General features: G+C 46.1%; 1 protein-coding gene across 1 annotated transcript in view; it reads right to left on the bottom strand.

Moving 5' to 3' along the window:
* The window catches only part of DNAH3 (dynein axonemal heavy chain 3), a 952,415-nt gene that overhangs the window by 557,899 nt on the left and 379,274 nt on the right, over positions 1–15,242 (bottom strand). The window lies entirely within an intron of this gene.

Below are 15,242 nucleotides of genomic sequence, written 5' to 3'. Positions count from 1 at the left end.
GGCCCTGTATGCTGCATTCTGGCATGGCTTATCTGAGCGTATTAAAGATGAGTTAGCTACCAGAGACTTACCCTCTAAGTTAGATGAGCTAATCTCACTCTGCACGAAAGTTGATTTACGTTTCAGAGAGAGAGCAACTGAGCGTGGAAGATCATCTGCTCCAAAATCTTCTGCTCCTCCTCCTCGCCAACTGTCACCAACTAAAGATGAGCCCATGCAAATTGTCCGGTCCCGTTTAACTCCTGCTGAGCGCCGAAGACGTCTCTCCGAGTCTCTCTGTCTTTATTGTGCAGCTCCGTCTCACACCATTAATGCCTGTCCCAAACGTCCGGGAAACTCCAAATCCTAGCTCGCCAAGGAGAGGGCCGGCTAGGAGTAATGATCTCCTCTCCATCTCCTCAAGATTGTAATCTCCCAGTCTCGCTTCAAGTTGCTCAACGTTATCGGAACGTCATTGCCCTCCTTGATTCCGGAGCAGCTGGGAACTTTATTACCGAAGCCTATGTTAAACGGTGGTCTCTACCCACCGAGAGACTTCCTTCGTCCATTTCTTTAACTGCCGTGGATGGCAGCAAAATTTTTGATGCAGTTATTTCTTTAAGGACTCTACCAGTTCGTCTGAGAGTGGGAGTTCTTCATTCCGAACTAATTTCTTTTTTAGTGATTCCTAGAGCCACACATCCTGTGGTCCTGGGCCTTCCATGGCTCCGTCTTCACAATCCTACAATTGATTGGACGACTACGCAAATCCTGGCATGGGGTTCCTCCTGTGCTGAGACATGTTTGTTTAAAGTATTGCCTGTCTGTTCTTCCTCCCCCAGGTCGTCTGATGTTCCACCTCCTCCATATCAAGATTTCACGGATGTGTTCAGTAAAGCTTCTGCTGATATCCTTCCTCCTCATAGAGAATGGGACTGCCCGATTGATCTCGTTCCAGGGAAGGTTCCACCTCGAGGCCGAACTTATCCGTTGTCTCTGCCTGAGACGCATTCTATGGAGGAATACATTAAAGAGAACCTAGCAAAGGGGTTCATTCGACCTTCTTCTTCCCCAGCCGGCGCAGGCTTCTTTTTTGTAAAAAAGAAAAATGGTGGTCTGCGGCCGTGCATCGACTACAGAGGTTTGAACGACATTACCATCAAGAACCGTTATCCTTTACCCCTGATTACTGAGCTCTTTGACAGAGTTAGCGGAGCTACCATCTTTACAAAGCTGGACTTGAGAGGTGCATACAATCTCATCTGGATCCGTGAGGGTGACGAGTGGAAGACCGCCTTTAACACCCGTGACGGACATTATGAGTACCTCGTCATGCCCTTCGGATTGAGCAATGCTCCAGCTGTCTTCCAGCATTTTGTCAATGAGATCTTCAGAGACATTCTATACCGTCATGTTGTGTTCTATCTAGACGATATCCTCATTTTTGCCAACGATTTAGAGGAACATCGTTTTTGGGTTAAAGAGGTTCTGTCCCGTCTCCGTGTCAATCATCTCTATTGCAAATTAGAGAAATGCGTCTTTGAAGTCAAGTCCATTCCGTTTCTAGGGTACATTGTGTCCGGTTCCGGACTAGAGATGGATCCTGAGAAACTACAAGCAATCCAAAATTGGCCGGTACCCTTAACCCTCAAAGGGGTCCAGAGGTTCTTAGGGTTCGCCAACTATTACCGAAAGTTTATACGAGACTTTTCCACCATTGTGGCGCCTATTACTGCTTTCACTAAGAAGGGTGCTAACCCATCCAAGTGGTCTGAAGAAGCCATGCAAGCATTTCATCTTTTAAAACAAAGGTTCATCTCTGCGCCTGTTCTGAAACAGCCTGACATCGACTCTCCTTTCATCTTAGAGGTGGATGCCTCCTCCGTTGGAGTAGGAGCGGTGTTATCTCAGAGGGCTAAAGATGGCCATTTACACCCTTGCAGTTTCTTCTCCCGGAAGTTCTCCCCAGCTGAGCGCAACTATGCCATTGGCGACCAGGAGTTGCTAGCCATCAAGCTCGCTCTAGAAGAGTGGAGGTATCTGTTGGAGGGAGCTTCTCATTCAATCACCATACTTACAGACCACAAGAACCTTTTATATCTGAAAGGCGCACAATGTCTCAACCCTCGTCAGGCCAGATGGGCACTTTTCTTTTCCAGGTTCGACTTTAAACTCCAGTTCTGTCCGGGCTCTCAGAATCGCAAGGCCGATGCCCTTTCCCGCTCATGGGAGCAAGAAAATGAGTCAGAGTCTTCAGACAAGCATCCTATTATAAATCCGTTGGCATTCTCCACGGTAGGGATGGACTCTACGCCCCCATCAGGGAAAAGTTTTGTGAAACCGATGCTAAGGAAGAAGCTCATGCATTGGGCCCATGCTTCCCGTTTTGCCGGACATACAGGTATCCAAAAAACCCTGGAGTTTATCTCTAGGTCCTATTGGTGGCCAACTCTGAAAAAGGACGTCTTGGAGTTTATTGCATCTTGCCCAAAGTGTGCTCAACATAAGGTATCCCGCCAGTCGCCTGCGGGGCAACTGGTTCCACTATCTGTTCCCCGTCGACCTTGGACCCATTTGTCGATGGATTTTATTACAGATTTACCCATGTGCAACAAGTTCAATACCATCTGGGTGGTAGTTGACCGGTTCACCAAGATGGCACACTTCATTCCTCTCACCGGTCTTCCGTCAGCTTCCAAGTTGGCTCAAGTATTCATACAAGAGATCTTCCGACTCCACGGTCTTCCTGAAGAAATTATCTCAGATCGAGGAGTTCAATTCACAGTCAAATTCTGGCGAAGTTTATGTCAAGTCCTCCAAGTCAAGCTAAAGTTTTCCACGGCTTACCATCCTCAGACCAATGGTCAAACCGAGAGGGTGAATCAGGACTTGGAGGCCTTCCTCCGCATCTATGTGTCCTCCTCTCAAGATGACTGGGTTCAATTACTTCCCTGGGCCGAGTTCTGTCATAACAACCAGTATCATTCTTCATCTGCTTCAACACCATTCTTCACTAACTTTGGATTCCACCCTAAAGTCCCTGAGTTCCAACCGCTTCCAGCAACTTCTGTTCCCGCAGTGGATATCACCTTGCATCAGTTTGCCAATATCTGGAAGAGCGTACGATCAGCTCTGCTCAAGGCATCGTTCAGGTACAAGAAGTTTGCGGATAAGAAGCGTCGAGCAGTTCCTGCTCTCAAGGTGGGTGATCGGGTATGGTTATCCACGAAGAATTTGAGGTTAAGAGTTCCCAGTATGAAGTTTGTACCTCGCTATATCGGTCCTTTCAAGATTGAACAAGTCATCAATCCTGTTGCTTACAGACTTCAGTTGCCTCCCTTCTTAAAAATACCCAGGACATTCCATGTTTCCCTGTTGAAACCGCTGATCTTGAATCGGTTTCATTCCTCACTTCCTCCAACTCCGAAAGTCCAAACTCAACGAGGCGTTGAGTATGAAGTAGCCAAGATCCTGGACTCACGTCACCGTTACGGTCAACTACAATATCTTATTGACTGGAAGGGTTATGGCCCTGAGGAACGTTCATGGACCAATGCTTCTGATGTCCATGCTCCTGCCTTGGTCCGGAGATTCCATTCCAAGTTTCCTCAAAAGCCAAAGAAGTGTCCTGGGGCCACTCCTAAAGGGGGGGTGCTGTCACGATCCGGGTATCTGGACGCCATTTCTTACCCATCAGATGTCTCCTAAGGCTGGCTCAGCGCTCCAGGACCGGATCCCATCTGTTATCCTGATATTTACATTCCTGTATCCTCTCCTGTCACTCTGAGACGCTGTCACAGTAAATGCCATATTACACCTGGCATGGCGTCTCCCGCGGCCTCCGCCGCCGTCCCAGCCGCGGCCTCCGCTGTGTCCGCGTGGTTGGATGTGCACCTGTCAGCTTGGCGCCTCCTGTCTCCGGTGGCCGGCGCCGCCATTACTGTTTTCATTACAACATGGATTACAAACCAAACTTCCCTCCAAGTGTCTGCATGGGCGCAGCCATCTTGGATTCTGTCAGCTGATCATTTCCACCAATCTGTTCTCAGTATTGATAATCTGCATAATTGCCTAGCCAATCCCTTCCTTGCTGCAGGTATAAATACACTGTGCCTGAGCAAGGAAGGCGTCAGTGCTTTGGTTGTCAAACCTAGTTCCTGTTTGTCTCTCTCCTGTGATTGTCTTCCAGGTTCCAGCTCCTGTCTCAAGACTTCCATCATAGAGACCCGCACCAGCATTCCACCTGCGGTGTAGCCTGACTCTCCGATCCATTGTGGATTCATCTGTTTCCAGCTACAACATTACCTGCTTCCAGCCCAGCTTCCAGCAGTGTACAGCTTCTCTTAAAGGGCCGGTGTCCTTTCTACAGTTTACCACTCTCCACCGGTATTATTATTTCTCCGCTCTCAAACTCTACATTTCATTCATATTGCATCGCTCTCAAGCTTCATTTATTATTTAACTGGTTCCAGCCAGTATCCACTCCGTGCCAAACATCTGTCTGGTTCCAACCAGAACCCACAGCAGCTATTTTATTTACAGCAGTCCAGCTTTCCCTGGAACACCAGCTGGTACGATCCTGGGCTTTCTTCATTGCTACAGTCGGGCCTGGTAAGGACTTTCCAACTCGCAGATAATAAGAACTGTCTCATACTACCAGAGCTCTGTGGTCCCTGCCACCCTGTAGTACCCAGGAACTGTATTATTTCTCTGCTGATTTTATGTTTCTTTTACTGCTACTGTGATGCATGGAGTTTGTCATAAATAAACATCATTGACTTTTATTCAAGTTGTCGTGGTCACGCCTTCGGGCGGTTATTCTTCATGTTACTTACATGTCCAGGGGTCTGATACAACCTCCCAGGTTCCGGTACATCTCAGCCCCTACAACTGAGGCTGCCTCCCGTCAGCTCAGGCCCTCAGTTGTGACACTTTTTGGGGGAGGCCGAGGTCTTGATCTCCGTCCGAAGATGAAGATTTTCTGGCCACTTAGGTCATGCAGTTGGCCAATGGTGCCACTGCTGATCCGATGCTACATCCTAGGATGCAGCATGGATCACTAATGCATACAGGAGGCATCTACTTTTACCAGACGCCTCCTGCTGCAGTACCACAGGGGCATCGCTGCTGCTTCCAAGGATGACAGGTGACGGGTGTGTGTGAGCAAGTGAGAAGGGAGAGGAGACTAAGTGAAAAAGTTAGTGGCAGGTGGGATGTCCTTAAGAAAGACTATAGGGAATTAGGCAAGAAACTTAAGGCAAGGACATCTAGGGTAATATTCTCCGAAATATTACCAGTGCCACGCGTTAGCCCAGGGAGGCAGAGGGAGATTAGGGAGGTAAATGTGTGGCTTAGAAACTGGTGTAGGAAGGAAGGGTTTGTGTTCTTGGAACACTGGGCAGACTTCTCAGTCAGGCGCCATCTTTTTTGTCGCGATGGATTGCACCTGAATGAGGAGGTGGCTGTGGTGCTGGGGGGCAGGATGGTTAGAAGGTTGGTGGAGCTTTTAAACTAGGAGCCTGGGGGGAAAGTTTAGCTAGAAGCTACGAGTCAAACAGTGAGAACAGTAAGGATGGGGGTAGTGAACAATTTGGGGATGGAGAAGGAGGGAGCAAAAGATCAGACGTCAAGGGTATTTACATGGGTATTGACAGCGGAAATACTTACACATGTATTGCCCAAGATATTCCCAATTTATCATCTAACGACGAATATGGCTCAACAATACGGTATATAGAAAATGATGTCCATAGCATAAGGGAAGATACTAACATCGGGGTGGGGGTTAGAAGTCTTAATATGTCAAATAGAGATAGTAATGAGGAAAGCTGTATTAAGTATGATGGGGTGGAAAGGGAGGGAGGAGATTAACAGTCGGTAAGGATAAGTCTAGAAGGGCACTTGTAAATATAGATTAGATACCATTAAAACAAACGGGCAAGGGAGATGCTAAGCTAAAATGTTTGCTTGCAAACGCAAGAAGCCTATCAGGTAAAATGGGGGAATTGGAATGGCTTGTATCTAAATCTCAGATATTATAGGTATTACGGAAACATGGTGGGACGACTCTCACAACTGGGTTTGCGATTTTTGAGGGATATTCTCTTTTCAGGAGGGATAGGGCTACCATAAGGGGAGGAGGGGTATGTCTCTTTGTTAAACCATCTCTAAAACCAAACTTAATAGATGGTATTTACGAGGGGACTGGAGATAACGTCGAGACACTATGGGTTGAGATCACAAGTGGGGGCACAGAAGCAAAGAAACTAGTCATTGGCACGTGCTACAAGCAACCGGATATTAGCGTACCTGATGAGGAACAACTCTTACTGCAAATTGAAAAAGCTGCAGGAATGGAGGACATCCTAGTTTTAGGGGATTTTAACTGTCCGGATATAAATTGGAGTAATGATTCATGTGTAAAATCTAGGAGCAGCAGGTTCTTAAATACATTATAGCATCAATACTTGACTCAATTAGTCGAGTACCCAACTAGAGGTAAAACTATTCTGGACCTAGTTATTACCAATAATGTTGACATTATATCAAACACTAAAGTTGGGGAGACCATGGGAAACAGTGATGACTATATGATCACATTCGACATCAGTTTCGAGAAGCATAGTTATAAGGGAACAACTAAAACATTTAACTTTAGAAAAGCTAACTTCAATATGCTGAGACAGGCACTAAACGACATTGACTGGGAAGTTTTGTTTCATCGTAAAAACACAACGGAAATGTGGGTAGCTTTTAAAGGGTTGCTTGATAGCAATATTCACAAATTCATTCCCAGGAGCAGTAAACGCAGGAGAACTAAACACAAGCCAATGTGGCTCAATAAGGAGGTCAAAGAAGCGTCCTTTCAAAATATTTAAATCTAATAAAGGGGAGGAGTCATTCCAGCATTATAAGGCATGCAATAAAAAAAATGCAAAAAAGTCATAAGGTCAGCTAAAATTGTAAATGAAAAACAAATCACTATAGAGTAAAACCAATCCTAAAAAGTTTTATAAATACATAAACAGTAAAAGGTTAAAGAAGGAGAATGTAGGCACACTAAAAGATGAATTGGGAGCTTTGATAAACGAAGATAAAATAAAAGCTGAAATACTGAACAAATTTTTTCCTCAGTATTCACCAGGGAGGATCAGACGGTGAGAGTAGTGCATAACGATAGTGAAGGTAATGACTCTTGGCTTGATGCTTGTTTAAGTGAGGCAGTAGTCCTGGAGAGACTAAGCAACATAAAGATTAATAAATCACCAGGCCCAGATGGTTTTCATCCAAGGGTTATTTTGGAGCTTAGGTCGCAGCTAGCAAAAACCCCTACACATGATTTTCCAAAGTTCAATTACATCAGGCATGTTGCCAAAGGATTGGCGCATAGCTGAGGTAGTGCATTTATTTAAAAAAGGGAACTAAAAATAATCCTGGTAACTATAGCACAGTTAGTTTAACCTCTATAGTGGGTAAAATATTGGATGGTATTTTGAGGGATATCATACAGGATTATCTGCAGGTTAATAAGATTATTAGCAAAAGTCAGCATGGGTTTGTAAGGAACAGATCATGTCAAACTAACTTAATCAGCTTCTACGAGGAAGTGAGCGTGAATCTTGACCAGGGCAAAGCAGTGGATGTGGTGTATTTGCAAAAGCATTCGATACAGTGCCTCACAGGAGACTGATCATCAAGTTAAGGGAACTTGGCCTAGGATATACCATTTGCACATAGATAGGTAATTGGCTGGATAACAGAGTACAAGTAGTGGTCAACGGGATGTTCTCCAGCTGGGCACCAGTAGTCAGCGTAATACCACAAGGGTCCGTACTTGGCCCGCTACTGTTCAATATATTTATCAATGATCTAGGAATAGGTCTGGAAAGCACAGTGTCAATCTTTGCAGATGATACTAAACTGTGTAAGGTAATTAATTCAGAAAGCGATGTAGAGTCTCTATAGAATGACTTATTTAAACTTGAAATCTGGGCGTCTAAATGGGGAATGAGGTTCAATATAGAAAAATGCAAAGTTATGCATTTTGGGACAAAAAACACACATGCATCCTACACTCTAAATGGGGAAAATATAGGGGTAACTGTGGTGGAAAAATATTTTGGGGTGCTCATAGATAACAGGCTTAGTAACAGTACACAATGTCAAAATGCAGCAAAAAAGGCAAATAAAGTGCTTGCGTGCATAAAACAGGGCATTGAGACAAGGGTGAGGATGTAATCCTGCCACTGTACAAATCATTGGTTCGCCCACACCTTGAATATTGTGTTAAATTTTGGGCACCATATTATAAAAAAGATATCGGGGAACTAGAAAGGGTTCAAAGGCGAGCTACTAAATTGATTAAATGGTTAGAGACACTGGAGTATGAGGAAAGGCTTACTAGGTTAAATACTGTATGTATACTCTAGAAAAGAGGCATCATTATTAATATATTCAAATATGTAAAGGGTCATTACAAGGAACTAGCAGGGAATTTGTTCATTAATAGAACTCTGTATAGGACACATGGGCACTCACTGAGGCTAGAGGAGAGAAAATTACGTACACATTGTAGGAAAGGGTTCTTCACGGTAAGAGCAATAAAGATTTGGAACGCCCTGCCGGAGAAGGTAATTATGGCAGACTCTGTAAATGCATTTAAAAACGGATTGGACAAATTTTTAACTGGAAAACATATCCAGGGTCATAGCATTTAGCAGAGTGACATTAATATCTGGGAGTGGTAGAATGGTAGTTGTCAATTGGTACTAAACCATTACTTCAGCAGGTGCTTTATAATATGAACAGCTTAACACAGAATACAGGTTGAACTTCACTAACTATGTAACTAACTAACTATGTAACCTGCCAATCAGTGATCAGGGGAGACAGTTTAACGGTATAATTCCCAGCCACACAGAAAGCATTAACAGATACCCTAAGTGCAGGGCCGGTGCAAGGGTGTTTGGCGCCCCCCTGCAAACTATAAATTTAAGCCCTCCCTCCCATACATAACAAAGGGACAGTGCGCAGAGAAGGCGCAAAAAGCAGGTGGAGTGTGGCCACACAGTAGTACCAATATAATAGGTTGCAGTGGCGGCGGTACTCACAGTCATACAAGAAACGTGCCATAAATTGCTGATAATAATTTTTTTATAAACCAAAATGTAGAAGCAATTTATAGTACATTTCTTGTATGACTCAACATTTACATCGGAGGGCACCGGGCAACTACTTTTATATACAGTTTGGAGTGCCGGACATGCAAATATATATATATTTATACACACACACATACATATGCAATAAGCCCCGGCTCTCCAGTCAGTCAGTTACTTGCTTTGGTGCCCTCCTAGTGGGTGATGGCTCCAACACACATGCAGTCCATAGATTGGGCAGCACTCAGAGACTGGACATTGGTGAATGCAAAAAACCAGCATGGTGTGTTTAATCAAATGGTGATGTTTCTGGGACTTGTCTCCTTCTTCAGACAAAAATACAGTTCAAAGTGTGACAATAAATACAAGCCAGCGGGATCACGGACCACACTGGGGGAGAAACGGGAGGGGGGTAAGCTGTTGCTTATTATCTTTTGTATTTGTCACACTTTGCACTGTACTTTTGTCTGAAGAAGGGGACAAGTCTCCAAAACGTTCACCATTTTATTAAACACACCTTGCATTGTGTTTTTGCATTCGCCAATTTCCAGTCTTTGAGTGCTGCCCGACATATATATATATATATATATATATATATATATATCTGTTCGTAGATAGTAAAATTCCTGCGCCTTCGGTGCTCTTAAAGTAATTTGTGCATCATCAATCCTCATAAGTGACAGCATATGTGTACCAGATATATGTGAATATCAAATTCTTAGCAGGTTCTTTTAAAATAAATGATCCTTCCTCTTTCTTCTGACCCGGTCCAGTAAGCTCATTCAACGATGATTATCACTCGGGCAGGGAGAAGATAAAATGAGTGAATAAAGTGCACTTAGTGTTAAAGTGACTAGTGCTGGTGTGCGATATTAAAAAGAAGAAAAAGTGCTTGGTGCATCTCATTTAGAGCCACTATATGAACCCTGTGACTCAAAAAGCAACAAACACAACACCCTTGTGACTATATGGGTAAGAGAACCCTTAGGTATAAAAAGGTACACTCACTGCCGATAATCAAAATGAAGTCTTCAAATTAGATTCGCAGCTGTACCTTAAAACCAAAAAAATCTCCCAATGGGGAAAAAACTTTAATAGTGTGATATTGTTTTAACAATACTTTTAATTACGGATTCACATAAAACACACATAAAAAATGGACTTGTACAATATATAAAAGGAATGCAAGCTTATCTGATGTCAAGCATCAAAAGGAGAGGTATCGGTAAGTAGGCCAACACGTTTCGTCCCTTTGCGCTATTTCTGGGACTAGATAGATAGACAGACAGATAGATAGATAGATAGATAGATAGATAGATAGATAGATAGATAGATAGATAGATAGATAGATAGAAATAATCACACAGAAAAACAAACTCACTCAGTTGAAGTTCCTCTACACACTCACAGGGTCCTGATCTGTTTCTCTGTCTATTGTTCCTTCAGGCAGGTGAGATGGCTCTATGGAGATGGGGGCATCTAGTGGCTCCTGGCAGTACTGCAGTCAGCAGTAACAAAGCAAGCTCACTGCTCGCGAAGCCATCACTTGCTCGTTACGTCCGCCCTTCCAACTCCCCCTCTCCTCCCGCTGGCGGCATGGGTCGACTAGAAGAGCCGCGCCTCATGCTGCCAGCTCCGCTGTCTGCCACAGAGTGACAGGCGCAGCGGCAGCCGACAGCAACAGCGCACAGCACAGGGATGCAGAGCAGGGAGAGCGCCAACTCCTGCCTGGCGCCTCCATGCTTTGCATCCCTTTGCTGAGCGGGTTCCGACGGCACTTCCTAAGTGTTACAGAGAGTGAAATACAGACCCTGCCATCCTCTTGGAGATAGGTCAGTATATCATGTGAGTCCCTTGCCTTAGAGGAAGGCTGGGGCATAATGTGAATTACGTGTGAGCAAAGATGGACAACCAACAGGTGAGGAGGGTCTGGCAAAAAGTTTGGAGGAATGTGAATGTCCTGATTAGATAAGTTGCAAGTTACATTCTGCTCTACGGTTGATAACAGTATTTTTCTGCAGCAGGTTACATTGGTTTCCACAGGGAAACATCGAGGTATAGAGTGGATCTTGATCCAGAGGCACCAACAGGCTAAAGCTTTAGGCTGTCCCAGGATGCATTGGGGCCTCCTCTATAACCCTGCCTCCAGGCACTGTGAGCTCAGTTTCAGTTGGTGTCTGCAGCAGCAGGTCATTTAACAGGTGGGCTGCACTGGGCAGCCCAGAAAATGAGTTTTATGGTAAGAACTTACCCTTGTTAAAACTCTTTCTGCGAGGCACACTGGGCTCCACAAGTCTGGACAATGGGGTGTAGAGTAGGATCTTGATCCGAGGCACCAACAGGCTCAAAGCTTTGACCTTCTTCCCAAAATGCATAGCGCCGCCTCCTATATCACCCCGCCTCCCAGCACAGGAGCTCAGTTTAGTTAACCAGCCCAATGCAGTAGCAGGAAAAGAGACGACAACGGTTAGTAGCCACATACACCACACTCTACGACAAGAGAAGTGTCAGCGGCTAATACCATATCAACCCAAAGAAGCCAAGTGCGTCAGGGTGGGCGCCTTGTGGAGCCCAGTGTACCTCACAGAAAGAGTTTTAACAAGGGTAAGTTCTTACAATAAAACTCGTTTTCTGCTGCGGGGTACACTGGGCTCCACAAGGAATGGACAATGGGGATGTCCTAAAGCAGTTCCTTATGGGAGGGGACGCACTGTAGCGGGCACAAGAACTCAGCGTCCAAAGGAAGCATCCTGGGAAGCGGCAGTATCGAAGGCATAGAACCTTATGAACGTGTTCCCGGAGGACCACGTAGCCGCCTTGCACAATTGATCAAGGGTCGCACCACGTTGGGCCGCCCAAGAAGGTCCAACAGACCGAATAGAATGGGCCGTAATGTGAACAGGAACTGACAGACCAGCCTTCACATAAGCATGTGCAATCACCATTCTGATCCACCTGGCCAGGGTCTGCTTGTGAGCAGGCCAGCCACGTTTGTGAAATCCAAACAAAACAAAGAGAGAATCAGACTTTCGAATAGAAGCAGTTCTCTTCACATAGATACGGAGAGCCCGTACCACATCCAAAGACCGCTCTTTGGGAGACAAATCAGGAGAGACAAAAGCTGGAACCACAATCTCCTGATCAAGGTGGAACGAAGAAACCACCTTTGGCAAATATCCGGGACGAGTCCTAAGAACCGCCCGGTCACGGTGAAAAATCAGATATGGGGAACTACAAGACAAGGCACCCAAATCCGACACTCTTCTAGCAGAGGCAATAACCAACAGAAACACCACCTTAAGGGAAAGCCACATAAGGTCAGCTGAACCAAGAGGTTCAAATGGAGACTCTTGTAATGCCTCCAAAACCACCGACAAGTCCCAAGGAGCAACAGGCGGGACATAGGGAGGTTGTATACGCAACACGCCCTGAGTAAAGTTATGCACATCAGGTAAGGTCGCAATTTTTCTCTGAAACCACACCGACGAGGCAGAAATATGAACCTTGAGGGAGGCCAGACGCAGGCCTAAATCTAGGCCCTGCTGTAGAAAAGCCAAAAGTTTGGCTGTACTAAACTTGGAAGCGTCATAATGGTAAGATGCGCACCAAACAAAGTAGGAATGCCAGACCCGATGGTAAATCCGAGCAGAGGCCGGTTTCCGGGCCCGCAACATAGTTTTAATGAACTCTTCAGAAAAACCCTTAGCTCTTAAGACGGAAGCTTGAAGAGCCACGCCGTTAAAGACAGGCGGGCTAGGTCCTGGTAGACACAGGGGCCCTGAACGAGGAGGTCTGGGCGTTGTGGAAGTAGAAGTGGACGCTCTGACGATATAAAAAAAAAAAAAAGAACAGACGGTTGCGCTGAATGTCAGGAAAAGTGTGTATAAATGTGAAGAGAGCCAACGTATAATGAAATGCAATGTTTATTAATAATGATAAAAATTTGTTAAAGACATGTATACCGGTATGTAAATAATCATTAAAAAAGAGTCACACTACAGTTTATTCATGATGTCTGAAAATAACTCATGGTTATACTGAAATGCCAGACTTATCATGTATCATAGATGGTGAAAGTCCGTATTCCACTTAATATAGTTGATTTCTGCTAAACAGACAGGTGATGAACAAGGTGCACGGATATTTTCCCAATTGGGTATGTGTCCCTCAGTTGAAACAAATCTCAGTACCTCTCCGGTGGGCTGGTCGGAGCCGAGCGTCCTCGGTGTATGTGTCCTGCAATACCCACATAAGGTATGCAGCGGAGGGGAGAGAGCCGTCTACTCACAAGCTGACTGTAGCGGCGTGCGTGTTGATGCCGCTGGCGACGGGAGATGCAGAGGGAGGGTCCGATGTAGATAAAGATTGATGTGCACCTTGTAGTTACACCTGAGCAAGGTGTGTGTGAGGGCGGGTCCTGACGCGTTTTCGTCACGCTCCACGTGACTTTTTCAAAGGTAGAGGGCCTTGCAGGTCTGAGAACCAGTGCCGTCTGGGCCACGCCGGAGCTATGAGAAGCAGATTTCCTTTTTCTTGCTTGAACTTCCGAATTACCCTGGGCAGGAGTGACACCGAAGGGAACACGTACAGCAGCCGAAACCTCCACGGCACTGCCAGCGCATCCACGAATGCTGCTTGAGGATCCCTTGTCCTTGCTCCGAAGACCGGAACCTTGTGATTGTGTCGAGACGCCATCAGATCCACATCTGGAAGACCCCACCTTTCCACGAGGAGTTGAAACACTTCTGGATGGAGGCCCCACTCGCCGGCATGCACGTCCTGACGACTGTGAAAGTCCGCTTCCCAATTCAGGACTCCCGGAATGAATATTGCCGATATTGCCGGTAGATGGCGTTCTGCCCAACATAGAATCCGTGAGGCTTCCTTCATTGCCAAACGGCTTTGAGTGCCGCCTTGATGATTTATGTAAGCCACTGTGGTGGCGTTGTCCGACTGTACTTGAACAGGACGGTTCTGAATCAAATGCTGGGCTAGGTTCAACGCATTGAAGATCGCCCGCAATTCCAGAATGTTGATCGAGAGGAGAGATTCCTCCTTGGTCCACTGACCCTGCAAGGAGTGCTGCTCCAGCACCGCGCCCCAACCTCTTAGACTGGCATCTGTCGTCAACAGGAAGCAGTTGGATATCCAGAAGGGACGGCCTCTGCACAATTGTCGGTCCTGGAACCACCAGAGCAGCGACAGACGGACCTCCGGAGTCAAAGAAATAATTTGAGACCTGATCCGGTGAGGCAGGCCATCCCACTTGGATAGAATCAGCTTCTGGAGGGGGCGAGAATGGAATTGAGCATACTCCACCATGTCGAATGCTGACACCATGAGGCCCAGCACCTGCATTGCCGAATGTATCGACACTTGCGGACGAGAAAGGAAGCAACGAATCCTGTCCTGAAGTTTCAGGACTTTCTCCTGAGACAAGAACAACCTCTGGTTGTGAGTGTCCAACAGCGCTCCCAGATGCACCATGCTCTGAGCAGGGACCAGGGAGGATTTCTTCCAGTTGATGAGCCACCCGTGGGCTTGTAGAAACCGGACCGTCATATCCAGATGACGCAGGAGAAGATCTGGGGAATTTGCCAGGTTTAACAAGTCGTCCAGATACGGCAGTATCCTGACCCCTTGACGGCAGAGTACCACCGTCATCACCGCCATAACTTTGGTGAAGACTCGCGGAGCCATTGTTAAACCAAAAGGTAACGCCCGAAACTGGTAATGGAGGTTGCCAATAGCGAACCTCAGGTATTGTTGATGTGACACTGCTATAGGAATATGCAGGTAAGCATCCTGTATGTCCAGGGAGACCATGTAGTCCCCAGGTTCCAAGGCCAGAACTATAGAGCGAATGGTTTCCATACGGAACTTGGAAACCTTCACAAACTTGTTCAGTGCCTTGAGGTTGAGAATGGGCCGGGAGGACCCATTCGGTTTCGGGACTAGAAACAGCGGAGAATAGTACCCCCGTCCCCTCTGAGCAAGAGGCACCTGTACTACGACTCCTGTATCCAGGAGGGTCTGTACCACCGAATGCAGAGTGTTTGCCTTTGTCTGGTCCGACGGGACGTCTGTCTGGCAAAATCGATGAGG

Source organism: Pseudophryne corroboree, chromosome 7 (genome assembly GCF_028390025.1).
Source record: "Pseudophryne corroboree isolate aPseCor3 chromosome 7, aPseCor3.hap2, whole genome shotgun sequence".
In the NCBI taxonomy this organism is placed as follows: Eukaryota; Metazoa; Chordata; class Amphibia; order Anura; family Myobatrachidae; genus Pseudophryne; species Pseudophryne corroboree.
This window is presented reverse-complemented; position numbering and strand designations above follow the sequence as displayed.